The following is a 23,505-nucleotide window of genomic DNA, read 5'->3' on the forward strand; positions in this document are numbered from 1 at the left end:
TGTCACAGCCTACAAAGGTCAAAATAAAAAACTATCTTCCAGTGGTTCCAAAAAAGATACACCAAGGAGCAACAGTTGATATTGGCAGAGTAGAATCATGAATACAGATGCATGACTGCTAGTCTCTTCAGGAATGCAGCCACAAAAGTGGTTGATTGTAACTTAACTGATAAGCCCAAAACAGTAGGCAGTAGTTTCTCAACTTTAAAACTACTTTGTAAGCATTTACAACCTAAAGGTCCCTGAGAATGACTCACAGGGATTGTGACTTAATCCATCAGTGGTGGACCCAGGTACCGGTATCTTTTAAAATACACTTGCTAGGATTCTTAATATGCTGCTATGTTTGATAATCACTGAGTTAATACAAAAAGCACAACAAAACAAAACCTGAAGATTATAAAATGGAATTTCCCTTCTGCCTAATCCTGCTTCTTTCAACTTCTTAAAGGCTCCACTTACTAAAGTATCCCCCAGTATTCCTAAAACTCAGTTTTCTACAGAATCAGGCTAACAACAGATGGTGCCAGGAGGAAGCAGTTTATAAAATGGGCTTTTGGAGATAGATTACTCAGTGGCCTATTTATTGGCAATGAAGATCCCATTGTTGTGATACACTGATAACCTCCGACGTGAAATAGCAGTGTAATAGTTAATACTCTCACCAACGGTGACCTGGAATGGCTTACAGTGAAAGGAAGTAGTGATTATGAGAAACACAGTTGCCAGAGCTGTGACTAGGGGGTGATCAATGAACTAGAGAAAGATAGCAAATGCCTGAGGTAATTCATCACCAATTTAAGACCATGCGTTTAAAAGCCGTAGAGCCTCCTCGGCAAAAGAAATGGAAACTTTCATCTCCTGTAGCTGGAAGGCAAAAGCTGAGGCTCAAGGTCAGCCCTTAGGTATAAAGGTAATGCAGCGGCAGAGAAGACTGAATCCTCCTATCTAGCAATTCCATTACACCATGATGGAGCCCGAATTAGGAGGGAGTGGGACCTTTAGACCTGGGATGGGGACACCTGTCACAATGCACATGAACACATGAAATCTCCACGTGCTCCTGAACATTCTCAGACTGCAGCATCCCCTAAAACTCCATCTCCTAAATCTCAGCACTCCCGCAGAATCCTCCAGGACACCTCCACATTTAAAGCTCTCATGTACCTTGTTCAAAGAAAATCTACCAGTTGCTGCCTTAAGGGACAACATGTGACCAACCCCCGGAATCTGCACCTCCGCTCCAGTTTTGTCCATGAGAACAACAACCAGTGTTAAGTGACAACATGACTCAGCGGGATGGCACCTGATCTACTAAGGCAGTGAAAGGACTATAACTAAAAGAGTTACATAGCCTTGCCAAGTGTACAAACAGGAGTCAGACTTATGTAAGGGACTGGATGCAGAAAGTCTGATGTCAAGGGTATCATGACACAAAGATAAGGGACACTTTATAAAACTGGGAAACTCTCCTATGAAACTATATTTAATACTCTTTCAAGGATCCAGGAGTCAGTTTGGACCTGGTAGAATGGCAGGAGAAAGCCCAGAAAAGGCAATGTCCCCCACTAAGTGAAAAATAATAACCATAACTACCATAACAGGCAGTGTAAAAAGGAACTGAGAAGCTTAGCAAAGTGGAATGTTGAAATGGCTACCAATTACATAAGGCTGGAAACCACTAGTCAACTATATTTTAAAGGAGGCCTAAAGGACACTCTTTTTACGCAGACAATAAGGCAAGCACTGATGAGAAACTGAGCAGCCTCTGTAAGACTGTAGTTCAGGTCTGACAGTTGGAAAGCTATTAGAGCTGGGTTCCCTGATGGCAATGGGAATAGTAATGAAAGTTTCCTGAAAGAAAGTAGGTCATGTGATGGTCATCAGCTGTCAAAAAGAAGGTGGGGGTAATTAGTGTAATAAACAACAATATCAGAGTACAAATAGGGTGGAGGCTGATACCCAGCCATAGACACTTTTAATAGGCTATGACATCCTTGCCAGGAAGATATATAGGGAAAGACAGATGGGTCAATTTGTATCATTGATCTGAAAAGTCAAATCAAAGTGAATTAAGGATGCATGATCAGGAGGCTTGGGGCAGACACTCAAAAACTCATGATGCTGTGCCCCCATTCTGGTTCTGGGCCAGTTTTCAGGCCTGGAACTATCTGAAGGAAGGTCCAAGTTCCCAGAAGGATGGACACTGAAAAGCTACATTATACATAAGCACCAATAATTCATCTAGCCTTGTCCCCAAAAGGTCCAGGACCATTTACTCTGGAAACAATACACTAGGGACTGGGAATATATAAATATTTGGGGGAATCAATGGACAGAGTCATAGCTGACCCCGATACATTGCACCTGAAGCATGGTAACTCTCGCTAGAGTGGCAGAAGGCGGGGACAAAGCAGGAAGTACAGAACCGGCCCAGGTCTGGCTTTTATTGGGTTCTATCAGTTTCACAGACTCATTATCATCTAGTCTCCGTTTCCCCAGTCCTTAAGTGTATAGTGAACGTCCCTCTCAGTACACCACTCCCCAAATTGGTTTCTTGGCCTGTGTCGTAAAAACTTTTTTCACAGAAGGCCTGCAAAACTACCTGTTCCAGAGCCAAGTCATTAAATAAAGTGACACCACATATCAAAGGAAATAGGAGAGGTCAGTGCTCCCTGTAAGTGCTTAAAGAATTCCAGGACTGTCGTCTCTATTATATCATTTATTCATCATGCCAGCTCTTACAGAAACAAGATTGATCCTAGAGAATGACAGTCAGTTACCTCAAATTGTACAAAAGGAGCTATTCTCTTCAAGAGCATAGTAAGACGATCCTGTGTGCATGGTTTGGAGTAATTGATCTGGTCAATGTATTCTTCTCGTGCCTTACTATGAAAGTGGGCCAGAGTCAGTTCACATGGGATGCCACAGGATTATGTTAACTCTCCTCCTCTCATAAAATATTCTCAAGGATTCTAGACCATTGGGATATTCTGCAGACTATTAGATTGGTTCACTATATTAATGGCATGATAGTCAAACCAACTGAGCAAAAAGAACAAGCATATTTGAGGCCTTGGTAAGATCCACGTGTCCCAGAGGATGGGAGATAAACACTAAAAAGCTATGGAACATATCACACCAGTGACGTTTTTAGTTGCCCAATGCACTGGGACAAGGTTTTTGCAAAAGTAAAGGACAATAGATCTTGCACTATTCACAACTACACACGATACACGGAACCTGGGAGGCATTTTGTACTGGATACAGCATATTTCATACTGGCTATTTCTGTTTTGACTCATTTGCCAGGTGATTTGGAAGGCTGAGAGCTTTTGGTGAGACCCAGAGCCGGAAAAGGTTATCAGCAGCAGATACAGGTTACGATTCTTCTACTTGGGTCCTTCTACGTGAGCCATACGACTCTGCAGGAATAGTACCCCTTAGAATGTATGTCAAGCCCCAGCGGGGGGCATCATCATGTGAAGTCTTTTTATTTTCTATAGTCCACTCAGGCCATCATCTGAAAACAGCATTTGATAGTCTACTGTGCACTTGTAAAGATGGAAAGTTTGATTAAGGGATATCAAGTGACTTTTAATTAGGAAAGCCTATCATGGGCGATTGAAATGGGTGAAGGGGATCAGAGGTACAAACTCCCAGTTTCAAGTCATGGAGGTGTAATATAAAGCATAGTGACTATAGTCGATAACACTGTATTATGAATTTCAAAATGTCTAAGAAAATAAGTCTTAAAATGTTCATCACAAGAAAAAATATATTGTAAATTTGTACAGTGACAGATGGTAGCTAAACATACTGGGGGAACCATTTTGCAATGTATATAAATGCCAAATTATTACATTGTACACCTGAAATTAATAAATGCTATATGTCAATTATAATTCAGTTAAAAAAAAAATCATGCTCATCATGAATAAGTTCTGTCAGACCTACCAAGTTACCAAGTCAAAAGGCTGGGGAAAACTGGAAGCAATGCATCACAAGACAGTGTTATGTTAAGGACAGGGCACAGGTTGGTCCAGAGGGCAGAAAATTAGCTGCACAATCAAGTGATCCAGACTCCCATGTCCTCCAGTGTTGTCCCGACACCTCTCCCTAAGGTCACATCTATGGATGCCTGGGTGGTGGGAGTGGGGTGGTACTTTCAAGAGACGATGGAGAGAAAATAAGGTTGAACTTGGGATAGCTCATATATGGATGCAAACTAAAGATACACTCCTTCTATGCTACTGTCACCCTCCAGTATGACCCTGAATCACCAATGAGATGAAATCTCCCTAACAGTAGAGCTTTGACTTGACAAATTCAGGTCAGTCAGCCATCATCAACAACCATGCTGTTAAAATGGGCCCATGATGACCAGCAATAGAGCTACACTCGCCTATCAAGGCTAATCTAGATTCTGATGCCTCTGAATGTCCACCAAAGTCCAATGCATAAGATCTGCTATGAATCATTCCTAGAAGATAGCAGTGAGCTACTTAGTGGCAAGGTGATTACACTGAACTCTGCCAGCAGTGGACTCCTTTCATTAGGACTAGAACTGACTCCTTCTGGACACAGATTTGCCTTTCTTATAGGACCTTAGCTAGCATCACTATCTGGGTTTACATGGTGATCCATGCACAGAAGATCCCTCATTACATCACATGAGACCAAGAAAAAGATATGCATCTGGCATCCATTTATCCCATCACTCACCACACACTCAGCAACTACCAGCTCAGTGAGGAAATGGAACACACTTCTGAAAGTTCACCTAAGACTCCAGATTGAAGATGGTAAGAAGACACTATTTAATTGAATCATATGATTTACTGAAATGAATCCCCTAGAGACAAAAAGTTTAGAAAAACGAACAAAGAATAGTTTTATATAATGACTATTTCTGACATAAAATGTATATTTTTATAATGAAAAATTGTATTAGAGATTTAGTTCACTTGATTATGTAACAACTATCAAAATATTATTCAAAAGCTTTCATTTAAAAATTACTGATGGTTTCATCATGTAAATTAAAATGAATTAGTTTTTTTATCAACACCATAATCAACAGCAGCAAAAGTCACAAAATCAGTCAGTGTTTTGCTAACAGAATCAAGTTACAAACTAGAAACAATAAGCAATAAACACCATTTGTTGCGAAATTAATTTTAAAAATTGTACTGGAGAAAGGCAGTTTTTCTGAGTAGTCTGAAAAATAATTAAACATAAAACTTCAAAATATTATTTTACGATCTTCATTTTATCAGAATCTTATTTGGGTAGATGAGTTTCTTTGATTTGCCTCACAAGTGACCTGATACAATGCACGTAGAGCAATTATGCAGGTGTCTAAATGTAGCAAGGGCTTGGTATCCTAGGTAACAGTGCAAGGATAGGAAAACACATCTCCCAACTAGAAAACGAGTTGGGTCAATATCCAATTTATGCTTAAGGTTAAAAAGTAAAGAAGCAATCTCTAGTTTACAAAAACAAAATCCCTTTCAGATCCCTTGGTGTCTCTAAATGTCATTGATGGATTAGCTTTGGCAAAGTAATTGCTAAAGCTGGCCACTATTTTATATTTAGACTGTGAGGATTAAAGTGAGATCAAGTAGATACAGGAGGAAAATGATCACAATTAGGCAGTGATGCTCACATTTATTTTAATTAACTCCTGTCTAGACTTTCTATCCTTGAGAGCTTTCCCGATACATTTCATGGCTGAACCTCTTATTCAACAACTAAGTACATCCATCTCTATTTCCTCTACTTTGATCCACTCTTTCCTCCTTCAGACATTTAACTGTCATCCTTTACTGCAGGAAATGTAGAAGATATGTTCCTTTTAACGATTTATTTCTGAGAATGAGAACAATGCACTCATGAGTAAAACTAGAGAAGGCCATTAGATTTCCAAATAACACCCTGCAAAGGTGCCGGGTATCTTTTAGGATAAACCTATGACAGAGTTATGCATAATAATATAAATTAAAATTGCAGATTTTACAGAAACCTAACAAAAAGCATGTTATCATTACTACCAATTAAAATCACATTATTTTCCTGTAATCCTATAAAAGGAAAGAGAAAGAGAGAGGGTAACGTTACATAAGTGGCACTGTGGTCCAGTTGCATTTTATGCTGATTTTTTAACTGTAATCAATGTCTTTATGTTTGAAGCTATGTAAAAGAAATCAAGTTAGCCCTACCGCATTGTTTTCCAAATAAGCTGGAAAACAAATCAAATTTGAATTTCACCAATATTTACAAGAAATGAAAAAACAGCTTTCCAAAATGAGTATTTGTATAAGATGTAAAAATTTTCCACTTCTACACTATAATTTTCTTTTCATAGAATTGATTTTTCCATCATATACTGAAACTCCATATTCTCTACTAATGTGACATGTGATTTGTTCATTAGGTGCCTATTGTAGGGAAGTTATACTGCAGGAAAACATGAGCATTATATTGTTTGACCAAAAAGAAAAGGGACAGGAGGGGGGAAGGAGGAGGGAAGTGGGAATGTCCGTGTTTATAGGTGGTAGGTTATGAGAATACAAAACTAACCGAAGGATTTTAGATGGCAGGAGTTCCCTGTTCAAGTTCCCGGTTGGTAACATAATGACTCATGTCCTATAGGAATCAGTGTTTAATAAAAAATAAAAAAATAAAAAAAACTTGATCAACAAAATTCTGTTCAAATATTTTGGAGGTCAGAGTTTTATATTACCTTGATGATTTGGAAAAAGTAATACTATGCAAAACATGTAGCAATATTAGCAGAAAAGAAAAACTATATTGATGAAAGCTTCAACTGTCAAAAGTAAGCCAAAAGTGAAATATTTGTCATCAATGCATGGTTGATTAAACTGTAAACTTTCAGATGACATGGAAAAATAGAAAGGGTTATGGGAGGTATGGCAGATATACTTAGTGTGCAAAGCAAGGATTTGAATGAATCATGGTTCTTCCATTTTTCACTTATGTGATGTTGTATAAGTTATTTTTCCACCCCCAGAAATGCTGTGAGAATCACTTAGAATAAAAGAGAAAGTACTCTGGAATCTATAAATGTTTAAGCAATTAACATTCACTAATTATTCTTCTCCTTGTCTAGATAGATTAATCTGGTTTTATTTCCTTTTCAAATGTAAATGTTTTACCATGCACAAAAAAAGTTTAGGATCTAGAAATTCAAAAAGCAGGACTAAAAGGGTTTTTTTTTTGTTGTTGGTTTTTTTAAAGAAAGATTTTTAATATATTATTTTGAATATTAACTCCAGAAGAAATTTTTGGAATTTGATAAAATAAATTAAATTTCAAGAAATGAAATATTTAATGAGAAGACACTCCATGAAAAATCCAAAAGGAAGTTTACTGTCAAGTTAAAGCAACAACATTTTTAATAAATATTTTAACTGACAGATATTGGAAAAATGGACATATGTTATTATATAATAGAAATAACATTTGTCTCAGAAATGCTAATAATTTTTCTGTCTGGAGACACGGAATAAACCAGCCATTCTCTGGAGTCTCCTTCATGTCTGTGGCTATAAATATTCCACAATATCAGAAGATTTCTCCTTCCTTATCCCCTTCCCATTTTTAAAAAGTAAGTCTTTTGATTTTTTTCATGTCTTTCAAGCAGCAGAACTTTAACTAGTAAATCTTGAAAGACCATTTGAACAGACTTCCAGCTACTGTATATAAGTCTAACACTTTATTTAAAAATTACTGATAGAAACACAGGCATATTTGTTTATGTTTTCAAAATTGGCTGTTATAAATCTTTCAGCCTAATTGTTTTAGCACCCTGACTGTCAGCCCAGGAAATGTGATTTTGAGAGAATTCACATTCTCCACAGAACTAATTTTCTGTAGGTCAAGACAAGTATCTTTTCCTACACTGAGAACAGAGCTCCTTTTGTACATAGAGTACTTTTTTCTTCCTTTTTCCTACCATGGAAAATCCTTTTGTATGAAACTAAGATTTTGTGTAAAAACTAAGAATGACATTTATTAAGCGTTACTATGTGCCAGAAACTTTACCTAAGTTATTTCTAATTCTCAAAATTCTGTGAAGTACAGGCAAGAAAAACAAACTATAGAGAGATTAATTAATATGTCTAAATTCACAGAGCTTAGAGAAATCAAAAAAAAAAAAAAAAAAAAAAAAGCCCAAAAAACCAAGGTTATCTAAATGCAAAACCTTCACTGTGTACTTATCATTTCCTAAAGTTCTCCAGATAGGAAAAGTTAACTTCTGAGAGGCGGTTCACCCTTCTGGGCATAATTTTTCCCCACCATTTAATGTTAGGGTCTTTTTGCAGGAGCTTTTAATACCTAAAATACATCTGGTAAATCTTTTCCTTAGCACTACTTACTGCTTAGCTTTGGACAAATTTGGGTGAACAGAATATTTTTTTCAGCAAAAAATATGTTCCAAGCTCTAAGCAAGGAGTCAGTGAATCTCATGTAAATAGGAAAACATTCCTACTCTCAAGAGAATTCAGTATTTCATTGGAGTACACAGACACAGACAATTCAAAGTTAAAATTTTGCCAGAGCAAGAGTAGAGAAAGAAATATTTAATGGGTGATTTCTTTGCCCGGGATTTTTGATATGTTAGTATGCTTACCTTGTAGGCATTTAAATCTCACAATAGCTCTGCAGTTGTATCAGTTTCCCCTGGTGCTGATCAGCAGTCAATTTCTCTCTGTAGAGAAACTTGAAAATGTAAAGGGAAGAGTTGGAACTTGAGCCAACTATGTGGATTCTAAACTGTAAGCACTTTTTTAAACTCTAACACGCTTTTAGCTTCCTATCAAATTTATGTTCAAAATAATTCCACAGGAGACTTTCAGTTTCAGCTCAGAGACGTTGAGAGCTGGGAAGTATCATTTCTATGCTAACAGAGCAACAACAACAACTGAAATCTACAGCTACTTCCCACGAGGGAATTGAGATTGCAGGGCAAACAGCGACTCAGAATCTAGAGCAAAACAGGAGACTGAAGAGAAAAAGAGGAGCCAGGCATTTGCTTACCTGGGAGAGAAGTTTCCAACATATAAACCAGTAAGATGACTCAGCTTAGTAATTTTTAACAAGTTGCTAAGGGTCAAGTTTGGGCTAACATGAGCTTGTGAAGCCCTTAAGAGATGCAAACATAGGGAGATTGATACCCTCTTGTGGGCTTTTCTTTCTGGAACCCAGCAGGCTCTGACAAGATCCAAAAAAAAAAAAAAAAAAAAAAAAGTCCTGAGAAAGCGTCCCTGTAGTAACGGTAGGGCAACAGCAGACATGGCTGGAACCTCACCCAGATTCACCTTCCCTATTTTCTCTCTCTAACAAAACCCTTAACCTACAAGAGAAGTAGTTAAAAACTGTTTCTGGGAGAGTTAGTGATGGACAGGAATACATGATAGGCTTAGTGTTACATTTAGAAAGAGATAGGAACACTTGTGAACGCCACACCCCCAAGAACCAGGTTCACAGAGTCTGCCTACGATTAAGGCTTCATCAGTACAATCAAATAGTACCCCATCGTGCCCCCCATTTTATGCTAACGAGTGCCAAGTAAAATAAGAGTATAAAATAACTGGGAAAGCTACAAGAGACAGAAATTTCCCTAAAATTTAGCACAAACGACCCTAAACCAAGCCTATGGATACACCCAAAGCCAAAACACAAGTCAGACCTCAGAAAAACCCTGTAGCAAACTGGACTACTCCTTTAACTCAACATCACTAGAAAAGTTATCACTTGAAGCCTCTGGTGCATGTAAAGAAACCATAGAAATAAGAATTCCAAAACCAGCCCAGCACATGACTAGACTAGCATAAACCCACACATTAAAGACTTTGAAGAGATATGTTTTAAAAAGCATTTACCTCAGTATCTAGTGTTTTACACAACCAGCCCAACTTTCAACAAAAATGAGGCACACAAAAATATATAACACAGTCTGAAGACACAGAGCAATCTTTGAAACTAGCTTCAAATATTATAAAGATGCTGTAACTATCAGGCAGGAAAGTTGACTTAACTATGACATATTAAAATTTCTCAAGAAAAAATTAGGTAACATGAATGATCAGACAGGTAGCTTCAGCCGTGAGAAAAGCTGTGATAAAGAATCACATGGAGAGGTTAGAAATAAAGAAGCACAACAACAAAGGTGAGATGAAGAATCAGAGGATGATACAGACAAGGAGAGAATCAACAAAGCTGAAGACACGTTGACAGAAGTTACTCAAACTAAGGTAAAAAGAGAAAAAAAGTTAAAAGCATTACAGAGCATCTAACGGTTCTGGCATAACATTAAAAGGTCAAACATAGATGTAACTGAAGAAAGAGACAATAGGGCAGAAAAAAATATTTGAACAATGTGAATTTTCCAAGATTTGTGACACACACAAAAACACAGATTCAAGATTAAAGAATACCAAGTAGTATAAATACACACACACACACACACAAACCCCCCAAAACAAAACCAAAAAGCACCCATGTACAGTCATCCCTCAGTATCCACAGGGTATCGATTCTAGAATTCCCGTGGATACCAAAATCCTCAGATGTTCAAGCCCTTTATGTAAAATGGTACAGCAAGGACCCATAGATGTGTTTTAGTCAAACTACTGAAAAGCACAAAGAAAATCCTGAAAACCGAAGGAGGAAAATGGACACACTCCTCATAGAGAAAAAATGGCAAAAATTAACAGACCCATCAAAAACTAAGCAAAAAAGTAGAAAAGGGATGTCAATTATAAAATCATGAAATGAGCATACTATTCTTCCAGAAGTCTATACTTAGAGTAAAACATTCATCAAACATTAAGGAGAATGCCAACTCAAGGTAAAACCTAAATGCTTAAAATAAAGGGCTTACTACAGGGAGAAGGCGATCCACCCAAGAAGTAGCCTTTCCCACTCCCTCAAAAAATCAAGGCTGAATCCAAATCTGACATCTAGATTCACCTACCAATTTAAAGGAAACAGAAAACAAAGGAATAGGTTAAATATCACAATAGTACTGCAGGCAGCAAAAGCTAAAATGTAGGAAACTCTACACAGTAAAAACCTAATTTCTTCTACAAATAAACTTCAACTAAAGAAAAGAAAAAACGGAAATGAAAGCTATAAATTAAAAAAGAGACAAGAGTGTAGTGATGGTTTTGCAAGCACAGATATATACAAAAATTAACCCAATTGCACAACTTAAATATGTGCAATTGTGTGTACCTCAATTATAACTCAACTAATTCAGAAGAAAAAAACTGCTTAAAGAACAAAGGCTTTTCTCAGACAAAAATGAGAAATACATTTCCAGTTGATTACTCTATAAGAAATGATCAAGAAGAAGTATGATATAGGTCAGAAACTCAAATACGCAGAGTTGAAAATAGTTTAAAAAATTAAATACGTTTCTTAATTCCTACAAAAATTCTTTGAATTATAAAATAGTAACAGTGTGCTGTGTTTCTATTACATATTCAAAGATACAATGTATAATAACAATAGTAGCAGGGGTAAGTGGAAGGAATTGGGAAAACACGGTTAGAAAGTCCTCATAATACACATGATGTGATACAGAATTTTTTGAAGATATAGTGAGATAACTTTGAGATGTGCACTACTAGCCTTTAGGCAAGCCCTTAAAAGTTAGATTTTTTAAAAAAAAATTAATTAATTAAAGAATTATAACTGAATTATAAAATGTACTACATTAGACCAGGAGAAGGCATAAAAAATATATATGAAACTACAAAGAAGTAGAAAACAGCTAGAGAAATTGTAGATTTTAATCCAAACGTATCAATAATCCCTTTAAATGAACCAACATAGTCAAATCTCTGGAAAGCAGTTAAGGGTCTATGGCAATCAAGCAAATGAGGACTCAAAAAATGCAACTTCCAAATGGTAGGAAAATTTTGGGGTATTTTTACTTTTCCATGTCCCTTACCTCTCTATGGCTTGGCAGCAGTCTGGTACGCAGCAGTCTGTGCTCCCTAGTAATGGCATGACCCTAGTAACTGTTTCTAGAGGGAGCAGAGCAGAACTTATTAATAGATTATTGAGTTTCTCTGCTCTAAACTGTCTAGGAAATACCTGCAAGACTGATACAAGACACTCATCCCTGTCTTGCCTAATTCAGAACTCACCAGGGTGGAAAAGCAGCAGAAATTGCTCAAAAACACTGTTAGGCAAACAAAATGCCTAGAGTTACCCGAGGCAAAAGATTACAGTTGTGGCATGCAAGACACAGCTGAAGCCTGGAAGGAAAAGCTTAGAAGAAAGTTTCTCTAGGGCACTAGTGCAACCAAAAGTGCCCACATATACTTGGGAATTTAGAAAGCCACACACACAGCCAAGGAAGGGCATGAGCAGAAGAGACCACTTTTGGCTGAAATCTGTGATCCATGTAAACAGGAAGTGAAGTCTAAGAAGTTAGAAAAAAATAGAAATCATACAGAGTTTTTTCTCAGACCGTAAGATTTAAACTAGTAATCAGTAACACAAAGATATCTGCAAAATGCCAAAGTATCAACAATCCCTAAATAACTTATGGAAATTCTATGATTTGATTGTTGCTTATTCCAAACAATGTTACATTTTGAGCATACATTACCAAAATCTTCATTCTAATCCTTGCTTTTGTTTTTAAAAAATTTATCACACTCACCAGTTATGTTGATGTATCTGATTGAAAACCAGTAACCAAAACTATTATTTTCCTCATGAAAAATATCTCTCAAATTCATCCTATATACTTCTTCTGCTGTATTTCTTTAAAAATAAAAATAATCATTCATAACTTTTACTTTGCTGACAAACTAAACACAAACATCTGAATCTGACTTTTAAATCCGTCCAAATTGAGATTATTACCAACAATTCTAATTTTTACATCCCGTTACTCCTTTTAATTTGTTCACAGTATAACCACACAGTACACCTTAAGTTTCACAAAAATGTTCTATGCATACTGTTCTTATATTCTTTCATACGTACATCCATCCAACATTCACTGAGGTAAGACATGCATTAGCCCCCATGCCTATACGGTATTGCTGTAAATAAGGTAATGAATAAAATTGTATTTTCTGCTCCCTAAAGATGTTGTAATCTAGTAGACAGAGATGCAAGTGAACCTGCCAGAAAGTTAATCTAACTAGCTTATGTCAAAAAAAAAAAAAAAAAAAAAGATTTATTGGCAGAATATCAGATTGAACTAAAGTTTAGGAAACAGGCAAGATCCAAGCAAGCTCTGAAAAGTAAGGCAGTAAAACCCCAGCAAAGGGTTTGTGTGGTCTACCTGACTGCAGTGGTGTTGATAAAGTGACCTCTAACTAGCTCCATGTTGTCCTTGAGGACAGAATCTGATTGGTCAATGCTTGTTCTACATGGCAATCTGACAGTCCTACACTATGATTCAGTCTTTATGCAAGGTACAATATAATGTATTTTATCTTTTTAAACTATATGTCCACTATAATAATGCCTCACCCAATTTTCAAGGTTTAGATTTTTGTAACTTCTCACACCCTCAGATACCTATTTTGCGTACAATGTTTGGTTTGCACCATCTGATGACTAATTTCATACATTGTGTGTAAAAAGTAAATTAGTAAAGGCTTATTTTAATTTCATTATTTTCATGTTATGTGGGCACATGTCATTACTGTAGCCATTACAATGTCTAACTTTTTTAAAAAATACAACTGAAAGTTAAAAATTAAGGGTATCTTATGATATATCCATTCCACAGACACATTTATCTAGGAATTTATCAAGTAAAATGTTATTCCAAAATATGTATTTACATGATACGAGATTTTTGAAAAAATATTTAAAATGCAAGTAGAGTATAAATGTAACTTGGAAAATATACATATTTGCCTAAAATGATTGGAAGGAAATATACCAAAATAATAAATGTGTTTTTACAGAAATGAGCATAGAGGTATCCTTTCTTCTACTTCACTGTATTTCTATTTTTATAATATATTATTCACTGGAAAAAGTATAGTTTTGTGTAAAGACACACAGCATGATGAAGTGGTTGGGGATTTCAGTAGTAGGAAGAAGAAATCTGGAAGTGCTAAATCACATTTCCAGTTGAAAGTTAACAATAGTTAACATTTCAAATAGATTTCGAGTAGCATAAATGATTTTAACAATTCCCATTTAATAACTTGTCAACTTTCACTAATACTCATTCAATAATTCCATTATTTCACAAAACTTGATTAACCAATGATTCTTACTTGACTATTGTTAAAATTTTTGTTCAATCATTTTAAATAAATTTGAGGTGTAATTTATACAGAATATTCAATGATTTTAAGTGTATAGTTCAAGGAATTATCACAAACGTATACTTGTATATATATATGTATATTCCATTCTCCCAAAATGTATCTTGTGTCTCATTGTAGTCAATCACCAGGAAACCACTTTTTTCTTTCTATCATTACATTTTAGTTTTGTCTCTCTTAAGATTTAAAATGAAATCATATCAACCATTTAATTTAAATGAAATAAAACATTACGTGCAATTTTGCGTTTGGCTTCTTTAGTCAGAATATCTTTGAGATTTATTTTTGTTGCCGTGTGTATCATTGTATTGGTCCTTCACATATTTTGCTAAATGCATTCTTATATACTAAATATTTTGAGGTCCTATCCATTGGTATTGCTTTTTTATTTAATTACCCAACTGTGAATTTCTAGTATATAAAAACAAAAATGATTTCTAAATATGACACCTGTATCCTTTGACCTTGCTCAATCTACTTGTTAGTTCTTATAGGCCTTTCTATAGATTCCTTAGGCTCTTCCATATACTGTGAATAAAGGCAGTTTTATTAGTTACTCTCCAATCTATTAGCTTTGGGTTTTTGGTTGTTGTTATTTGTTTTGCTCTTTTGTACCGACTAGGATCTCGAATAGAATATTATGTTACTTAGAAATGGTGAGAGTGCATTTCTGGAGGGCGTTCATATGCTTCCCAACTTCAGGACTCTATACTTCAGTCCTCCTGCCGTAGCTGACATCTCTAGGCTACTGCTATCCTTCCCACGTAACGACTGACTACTCTTGATTCTCTTACCTACATATTTCCTAAATCAATAAGGCAACAACATGCCAGGGACGGTATTGATTTCTTCTGGTAGAGACATCACATTCAGCACAGTGACTGTGATGGAGGCAGCCACTTGCTAAGATTACCTAGTCCAGTGTCATTAACTGGAAATCATCCGCTTTTTGGACAGGTCAAAAAGGTAAACTGAAAGGGGACAGAATCTACTACATCTTCTTTCAGTTTTTGAGAACAGCATTAATGTCTGCAATTCTACTCAGCATTTTATATTGCTTCTTGATATACTTTGTAAGCCAGGAATGGGTAATTTCAAGGCCTTCCATCGAAACTACTATCTTGGTTCTATTGTAAGTCCACATAAAAATGTAAAAGTTATGCCAATTGCTAAGTATGTACAACACAAATATATACTTAAGAGTCAAGAAGATAACCACAGGTCATGTCTGTCTATTTTTTTGGACTTGGATGAGAACTCTTCAGAGCATCTGGCTTCTGTAAGACCCAGCTTTAAACAGGGTGGTGATTGTACTTAGGTCTCACTGATATCAGTGTTTGCTCAGATCCTGTGTTTAACAATCCAAAGGAATTCTCCTTTCCCCAAGGTACAACTACTCTTTCAAATAGCTGCAGGTCTTTTATGCAAATATTGGGAAAACACTGACATCATATAATGTAGTAACATTCCAGGTTCCCTATTCAAGAGTATCTAGATTTGCTTCTACTCAGTATGCTCTTAGTGGTTCAAATCTGGTAACTGAGCAAGGGATCACAATTTACCACAGAGACAATGGATATAACTTACTCTGGTTAAATAAGTCACGGAATGGCTTGTTCTATTGCCTTTCTTGGACTACCATGGTCTAACAGCCATAGCCACAGATTTGAGTGAGGATCCCCTACCATTCTGCTTTGTTTTTACTATTACCATGATGTCCGCCTTGCCTCTAAGCGCTATCACCTCTTTTCCTAGGCCCGACCTCTACAGGCCAAGGGCTGCAGAAGCATCACTGACTGTTCATTCCGGCCCACGGGTAACAGCCAACATTAACCTTCTCAAATACATTGATGACTCTCCCTAGTGCACTGCATATCAGTTTAGTATTCTCTGGGCCTTCCAAAGGACATAGCTGGGTTAATAGAACTCTAGTCTCAAGTGATTAACCTATTTTCTCAGGCTCACCACTGTGAATTCATCCTTAGTACTTTGCTAAGGAGATTCTGCCATTTCCACATCATTTATTGTAAAGCACACCTGCATTCAAGATTTAAGTAGTCCTCCTAGCATCAGGCTAAAACAAGCTCCAGGTGTTCACACAGAATGTATTTTATTCCAGAAGAGCATTCCTCCAGGTAAATACAACCTTGCTTCTCCAGCCTTATATTATGTACTTATCCATTGAAAGATTCTCAATGTCCCACTCCAATCCATATTTCAGAGTTTCTGCTAGTGCAGATTTACCTATCAGCCCAGTTCTGAAATTTACCTTAAAAGATATCATACTAGTAGCAGGGACTGTATTTCCCTTCTTGGACTATACTGAGTTAAGCATATTTGCAGATTTGAGTCAAACACTGAAGATGTGGATGACCTTAGGGGGAAAAATATATATTTCAAGGCACTCACCTCAGGTCAAGGGAAGATGCTTCTCTCAAGTTCAGAGATAGCAGGAAAATCTGGAGGTGCAACATTCTCAGGTCAATTCTGCCCAGAAATCCAGGTTTTCAGCATCTCACTTACTGACAACCCCAACACTAATGTCAGGAAACTCCCAGAAGCTGAGCATTCCAAGTGTTTTAAACCCTGGACCCAATTTTTCAGTGCTATCTGTCCTCCAGTTGCAGGAAATAAAACACTGCAAGAAAGGAGGCCTTCTTGATTTCCTAGCATGGCCTGAGCTGAGAGCTGGCTGAACTGAGAGCCGGCATCCTTCCACCTCAAGAATTCTGGAAGGACTGAAGGAGGTAGGCTGCCTCCACAACCCTTAAAAGGGCTTGCCCTCAGAGCATTCGTGTTAGAGCTATTGCATAAACCTGTGTGCCTCCTTCCACCTGATTCTCATTCAACTCTCCAAGACTGAGTCTTTAAAAATGTGGTGGTAAAGCAAACGAGGAGTTTTCAGCACCTCATTTATCACCAGCAGTAGGGTCCTTGTTGCTGTTTGACCTATAAGGACCCATTTCAGAATTCCATCTTAAGAGGCTACTTTAATTGCTAATTCCAGTACCAGCTGTTTTGGTTTAGTTTCCTCCCTGAAAGCAGATCCTAGAACAAGCACTTGCAAACACGTAGGCTTTGAGAGGAATGGAGTTACAAAAGGAGAGAATGGGAAAATTGGGCAGATGAAAAATAAAGCCAGTGATTGAGCACTAACGACCTGTTTACTGTCGTGAGCAACAAGAGTTAAAGCCACTCTCAGGAAATCATTTGAGAAACTGCTCTGAATGGACCTTAATTTATCCTTCCAGAGAACATGGGGGATGAAACATCTATCTACTCACACCACTGGCTGAGACTCGCTTGCAGGTTATTAAATTTCCCTTGCTCCCTAATTCCTCTAATTGTAATTGAGCGGCGTCCTACAGCAGAGTCATCAAAGTGAGCACTTGATGTAGGAAACTGCAAAGGTGCATGATCATCTGCCCCACAGGCAACTGCTGTAACAGCACAGAGCCTGTGTTTTTTTTTTTTTATGTAATGCCTGGCACTTACTAGGATTTCAATAATTATTTTTAAATGTATTGAATGAATAAATTCATACAGTTAAATTCTAGTGAAACCATGAGTTTAAGATGTTAATAGATCAAAACTACCAAATTCTTGAAAAAGCCCGTTATCTATTATTCCGATGAATGGGTAGAAAGCTTTTCTTTCCCCATCATTTCTTGAGCTGTAAAGTCTTAGCAGAGAGCAATCTTCTTTACATCAGCAATGAGCACTTCTCATTTCTGTGTTGTACTTTCTTATCCATTGTGTATGCTTTGTGTCCTTTATTTCAGTAGTGTGTCTGTGTGTGTCAGTAAGGAGAGTGACAGTTCTGGTGTGCACTAGTGTGAAACGTTCACAGTATTTTTATCCCTTTGAGGCAAGTGCTTGTGCTATATCTTTTGACACTGACGCTCTAATGTAGCTCATTCATGTCAGATTTCTTTTAATCCCATCTGCTTTGGCTGGGAACCATTTGAGGAAGGCGGGTGAAGGTGGGGGGATCATCTTTATGCTTGCTGGTGCTATAATTATTTCAGAAGCTGAGGAAATTTAACAATGTGCTGCACTTTAAGCACTTTGTGATAGTCATCATCTTTGATCAATGTTTTAAAGCCTCACTACTGATAGAAAGTATGAAAAGCAATTATACAGCATTACTGTTGAGCTGTTATTCAAGGTTCATCATGTTTTTCATTTTTCCCCCCTCTGCTCTTAAGAAGAATATGTTTTGTAACACTCTGATACAAGCCATTATATTTTACTTTGAGTGACTGCAAACCTTTCTTCCAATTAAAGCCACTGATAAAGCAACTGTGTCTTGGACTGAACTATTTATTCTAAGTAGGTTAGGTTTATACTCACTGTGAGACTGGTTTCTTTGCATGTGAATTCGTTATACCTTTTAGATCTGGCTCTAAAATACAGTCAACAAGCTCTGAAGCTGTTTTGACTTACATAACCATTCATTATTTGAAATAGAGAAAAGCCTAAATTTTCATTACATCAGACTAATGATCCCTGGGATATTTCATGTATTTTGAATTAAATAAAAGTAAAAATGCATTCAACACCAACTATTACATATAACACACATTTGACTTTTAGAGCATAATGGGATATTTCGAATAGGAAAATTAGTCAAATATTTGATTTTAGAACAAATTTAAACATGATAAAAGATTTTTTAACTTTAATACCATACTCCAGTCAAAAATTAATGTAGTACTGATTAAAATAATTTTTGCTTTTAGGCATATATACCTAGTAAGCCACAAATGCAGTATATCGAGTAATTCAGAAATATGGGCTAATTAGCTTATTGACAAATTTATTAAACGTTACTTTCAAAGAAAATGAAAAATATTATAGGGTACTTACATCTTTAGTGTTCAAAAATATAAAATTTATTTTAATGATTGACAAAATGCTTTAGGAAAAAACAAGGCTTATGCTTTGAACCCAAATATAGGTAAACAATTGTCACATCATTCAGAGTTTTTTGAGTTTAAAGACATGTAATTGGTATTTACACTTATTTTTATTCATTTCCTGGGCTCTAGTCTTCCTAAATTCTTCCACCAAAATGAAACAGGCCAATTTTCTTAGCATTTGATTTCTTAGTATTAAAAAAAAAAAGCTAAGAAAACAAAAACAAGTGCAAAGAGATACATGAATATTTTGGAATGTATTCAGGAACAATCAAGAAAAAGGATTAAAACAGTGCAAATGAATCACTCAAGACATGAGCCATGCATATAGTATTTGACAGTTCTGCAAGGGAAGCATTGTCTTCTAACTCATGTCAGTGGTATTCTATCCATAAAAGAACAGAACCCATCCAGAGACAGGTAAAAGTATATTGGCTAGACCTAAACACGAAGAGACAGACAAGGTGTTTATAGATTCCTTACCCCTTGCAATCAAAGACACAGTCAACAGTCTTCGATTGTTGCCACTTGGGTGCCTTATAGTTTATTTAGATATTTTGCTACTGTCAGAATGTAGATTTTCAGAGTTTTCCCTGCTACAGATATCATTCTTATCTAAGCACAGTTTTGTGCAAAATATTGACTACCACTCTGTGCTATGATAATACTAGTAATTTCTAGAATTACTAAGTATGAAACATTTATTTTTTAAGTTACTGATATATATTTCTACATTGTTTTCTGGAAAGGCTTTATCAATTTACACATTTACTTGTAATGTTTGAAATGATTATTATGCAAGAACTTAGCTGGAATTGAGTACAATCAGTGTGGAGGGTCTAATTTTACAGATGAAAAACACTTTATTATTTTGGTTTGCAGTTAAGCTGAGAGGCAACTGCTTAGTAACAAGCCCACAAGTATCAGTTGTTTAATCGTCTAGCACGGACACTACAAATGTGTAACCTAGAAGTCATAAAGTTATGAAACGTGCCCAAGGCCCCATAGCTCACCAGGTTTAATCCCATGCTGTCTGGCTCCCAAGGATGTGCTTGAACCATTTCTTGAACCACTACTTAACCACCTGTATGTTACAAACATCCTGCAGCCTCAGATATTTCTTTGAAGGTTAACACTTTCCTGAAGACACCTATTGATGCTATTTATTTTCTTATGACCCCAAATCACTTTAAAGTAGGGACTTTATCATTTCCCAATCAACGCCATAGGCTATCAGTTATCGGTTTCTGCCCCACTATTCCACTCCATTCCAGTTTGGCCACTTACTCCTCTGATCAAACTGTACATCTTGTTGTCATGGAGAATCACTCAACCTATAAATTCACAAGTTTAACTACATCATTATCTGACTACAATCCCCTCTCCTCCCAAAATTCTGATGCATTTACATTGCCTATACCTGTTTTTTGATCACACAGAGACCTCCATTCAGATTCCTCTATTTGTCTAATTTCATGTCTTGGACACTGTCATCAGTTCCTTCCCTATTCTTTTTAAATTCTATGTGCCATTATATCAACTAATCTTTTGAAAATGTCTCTAAATCTATCCAGCTTTAATTTCCCTAATCAGCTCTGTATCTTTCTCCAGTTCTCTTTGTAAAATAAAGTCCTTTCTGTATTTTCAAATCTCAAATTTACTTCCTTTAACCTGAGAGAGGCAACAGATTTTAATTGTTTATAACCAAAAAATCTTAATTACAAAGTTACAATTTTTTATGCTCCCCAGTTAAAATAGGGGATGTGACCCTTTTCCTATCTTAAGCTCCTCCTGTGTTCTGCTTCTTACTGCATTGTGCCTAATCCCTGCCATTATTTAAATATGCTCATGTTGACTCCTCTGGGGATAAAACAGAGTCCTTTCATGGGCCTATGTGTTCCTGTACTACCATCTTTGCATCTTATAATGGCCAAATTTCTCAAATATATGTCTGTGTTCATATCCTCTCTCCCCTCATTTCCCTCTCTCATGTGAGCCTTTTTTCAATCTGGCTTATACCTTGACAATCAAACTAAAATATCAAAAATAACCTCCTGATTCTAGTTCTGGAAATGATAAGGTAAGCACATTCTGTCCCATTTCTCCCCTTACTAAAGATTCCTAGAGTAAATTTGTACAGCAATGGGCTAACAATTTCAAAAGATTCAGAAAGGAAGGAGTCTCCATGGACCACAAGACTTGAGTAATAACCCAGCATTGATTTCTTAGTCGTTTTGCCTCATATGGATTTCTTTTTGTGTGCTGGAGAAGTCTACTACCCAGAAATATCAATAGACACAAACGAAATGAATATGCCAACAAACAAGACTGATCTCTCTAGACAGAGGACAAGTTAAAGAGTGATCTAGCAGAGCAGAAACATTATGACCTAATCTCAGGTGAATACTGTAATAAAAAGATTGCACTCTTCTCCCTTATTACCAAGTGTGGAGACTGTGAACAGAGCCCAGTCTTCCATCCCTGCCCTGCAACAACAAGGTGATGTGGTTACGGCAACTATGGATGGAGACATATCCTTCATCTCTGCCCAGCAATAAGATGGGCGCATCACTTCTCACACCGCAGAGATTGGGAGAAAAGACCAGTCATCTAGTCACATCCTGCAATAAGAAGGAAGCCCTTTTCTTCCTCCCCACCAGACATTGCAGCTATGGAGATGGTGGGCAGAGCTCTGTTCACCGTTCTTTCCCTGGGAAAATGAGGCAGTGTACTCTTTTTCCCAACAAAAGAGTGAGGAGAGGGAGAATTTCAGAGGAAATGAAATGAGAGACGAGGATATTTTAAGTCTGCGTATCAAATTTTTGGCAGATCTTACAGTAGTCCACGCATGAAACCAGCGAGATACAAAACAGCAGCAGTTTGATGACTGAACGGTGTGGGATACCACCTAAGTTCTAGGTTGGCCTCTAGGTAGCACACAAGTGGGACAGGTCAGTACAGTGTTGCAGAGGCTTTGAAAACTAATTTGACATTTCAACCACACCCCACTAAGTGGGTCAGGCTATATGTTTTGAAACTCTATGTATTGAATGCCTGAATGTAAAATAGGAATTAGACTCTTTTAACATAATACTCAAAATGTCCAGGATACAATCCAAAATAACTCATTACTCCAAGAATCAAGAAAATCTAAAACCCCGTCCCCGCCTCCTTGAAGTTGCCTATCGCTGTCAGCTGCTACTGGTTGCAGCAGGCGGAGGCCAAGGCGAGACTGCATCACCTCCAGGCCCTGCTGCTGGGGATGCTGCTGGGGCCCCTGCGCGCTGCAGCCCGCGGCCCTGATGAGGCGGGCCAGCGCTGGGTCGGTGCCCTGGCGCTGCGCGAGGAGCTGCAGGGGGCCAGGGCGCCGCCGGGCCCGGGGCTGGACCTGGACGCGGCCCACACCTTCTGCCAGTGGCAGTGCTGTCTGCAGATGGGGCTGTACCTCAACCAGCTGCTGGCCGCACCTCTCCCGGAGCCCGACCTCACCTGCGTGTACAGCGGGAGCCCGGCACACGGGCTGTGCCGCCGCCTGCTGACATCAGCCTCGGCGGAGGGGCTCCTGTGCGGGTGTCCCGAGGCGCAGCAGCTTTACGAGTGCCTGTTCCACGCCACGAGGTCCTGTGCCCCTGCTGAACTCTTTCTACCAAAAAGCAAGTCAAACTCCAAAAAAAAAAGGCAAAAGAAACAAGGCAGCAGCGGGTCCAAGAACAGAGTGGGGGCCATCTCAGACGTGAGAAGTTGGTACGAGGGAGGCAATCGGTTTGGGCTGTTAATGGTCGAGAACCTGGAGGGATGCATGGAGGCCTCCGAGCTGGCATGAACACCGGCTGCCACCACAGGTGGAATTCTTACTGAAAACTGTTGTTGCCGCCCTTTAAATGACTGACTTTTCTTCGGAATTAATTGTTAGGGGATAAACATGTAGTGGGTAATCTGTGAATTCCAAGGTATTTTGTATTCTACTTTTAATAAATGCAACCTGATTTAAAAAAAAAAAAAAGAAATCAATAGATGTCAATACTGAAATGACACAGATGTTGGAATTATCCAACATAATTTCAAAGCATCAATCATAAAAATGTTCTGAGAAACAATTACAAACACTCTTGAAACAGATGAAAAAAAGTTTAAAGTAACAGAAATAGAAGAGAAGAAAAAAGAAATAACTAAAGAAAAAATTTAAACTGAAAAATACAATAACCAAAAGTTTAAAACTTACTGGATAAACACAAGAGCAGAAGGGA

The 23,505-nt window shown here is 37.4% G+C and overlaps 1 pseudogene; it reads left to right on the forward strand.

Moving 5' to 3' along the window:
* The first annotated feature begins 806 nt into the window (after positions 1-806).
* Positions 807-23,223, forward strand: LOC141575618 (single-strand DNA endonuclease ASTE1 pseudogene; annotated as a pseudogene).
* The last annotated feature ends 282 nt before the right edge of the window (positions 23,224-23,505 follow it).

This window comes from Camelus bactrianus, chromosome 3, assembly GCF_048773025.1.
Source record: "Camelus bactrianus isolate YW-2024 breed Bactrian camel chromosome 3, ASM4877302v1, whole genome shotgun sequence".
NCBI lineage: Eukaryota > Metazoa > Chordata > Mammalia > Artiodactyla > Camelidae > Camelus > Camelus bactrianus.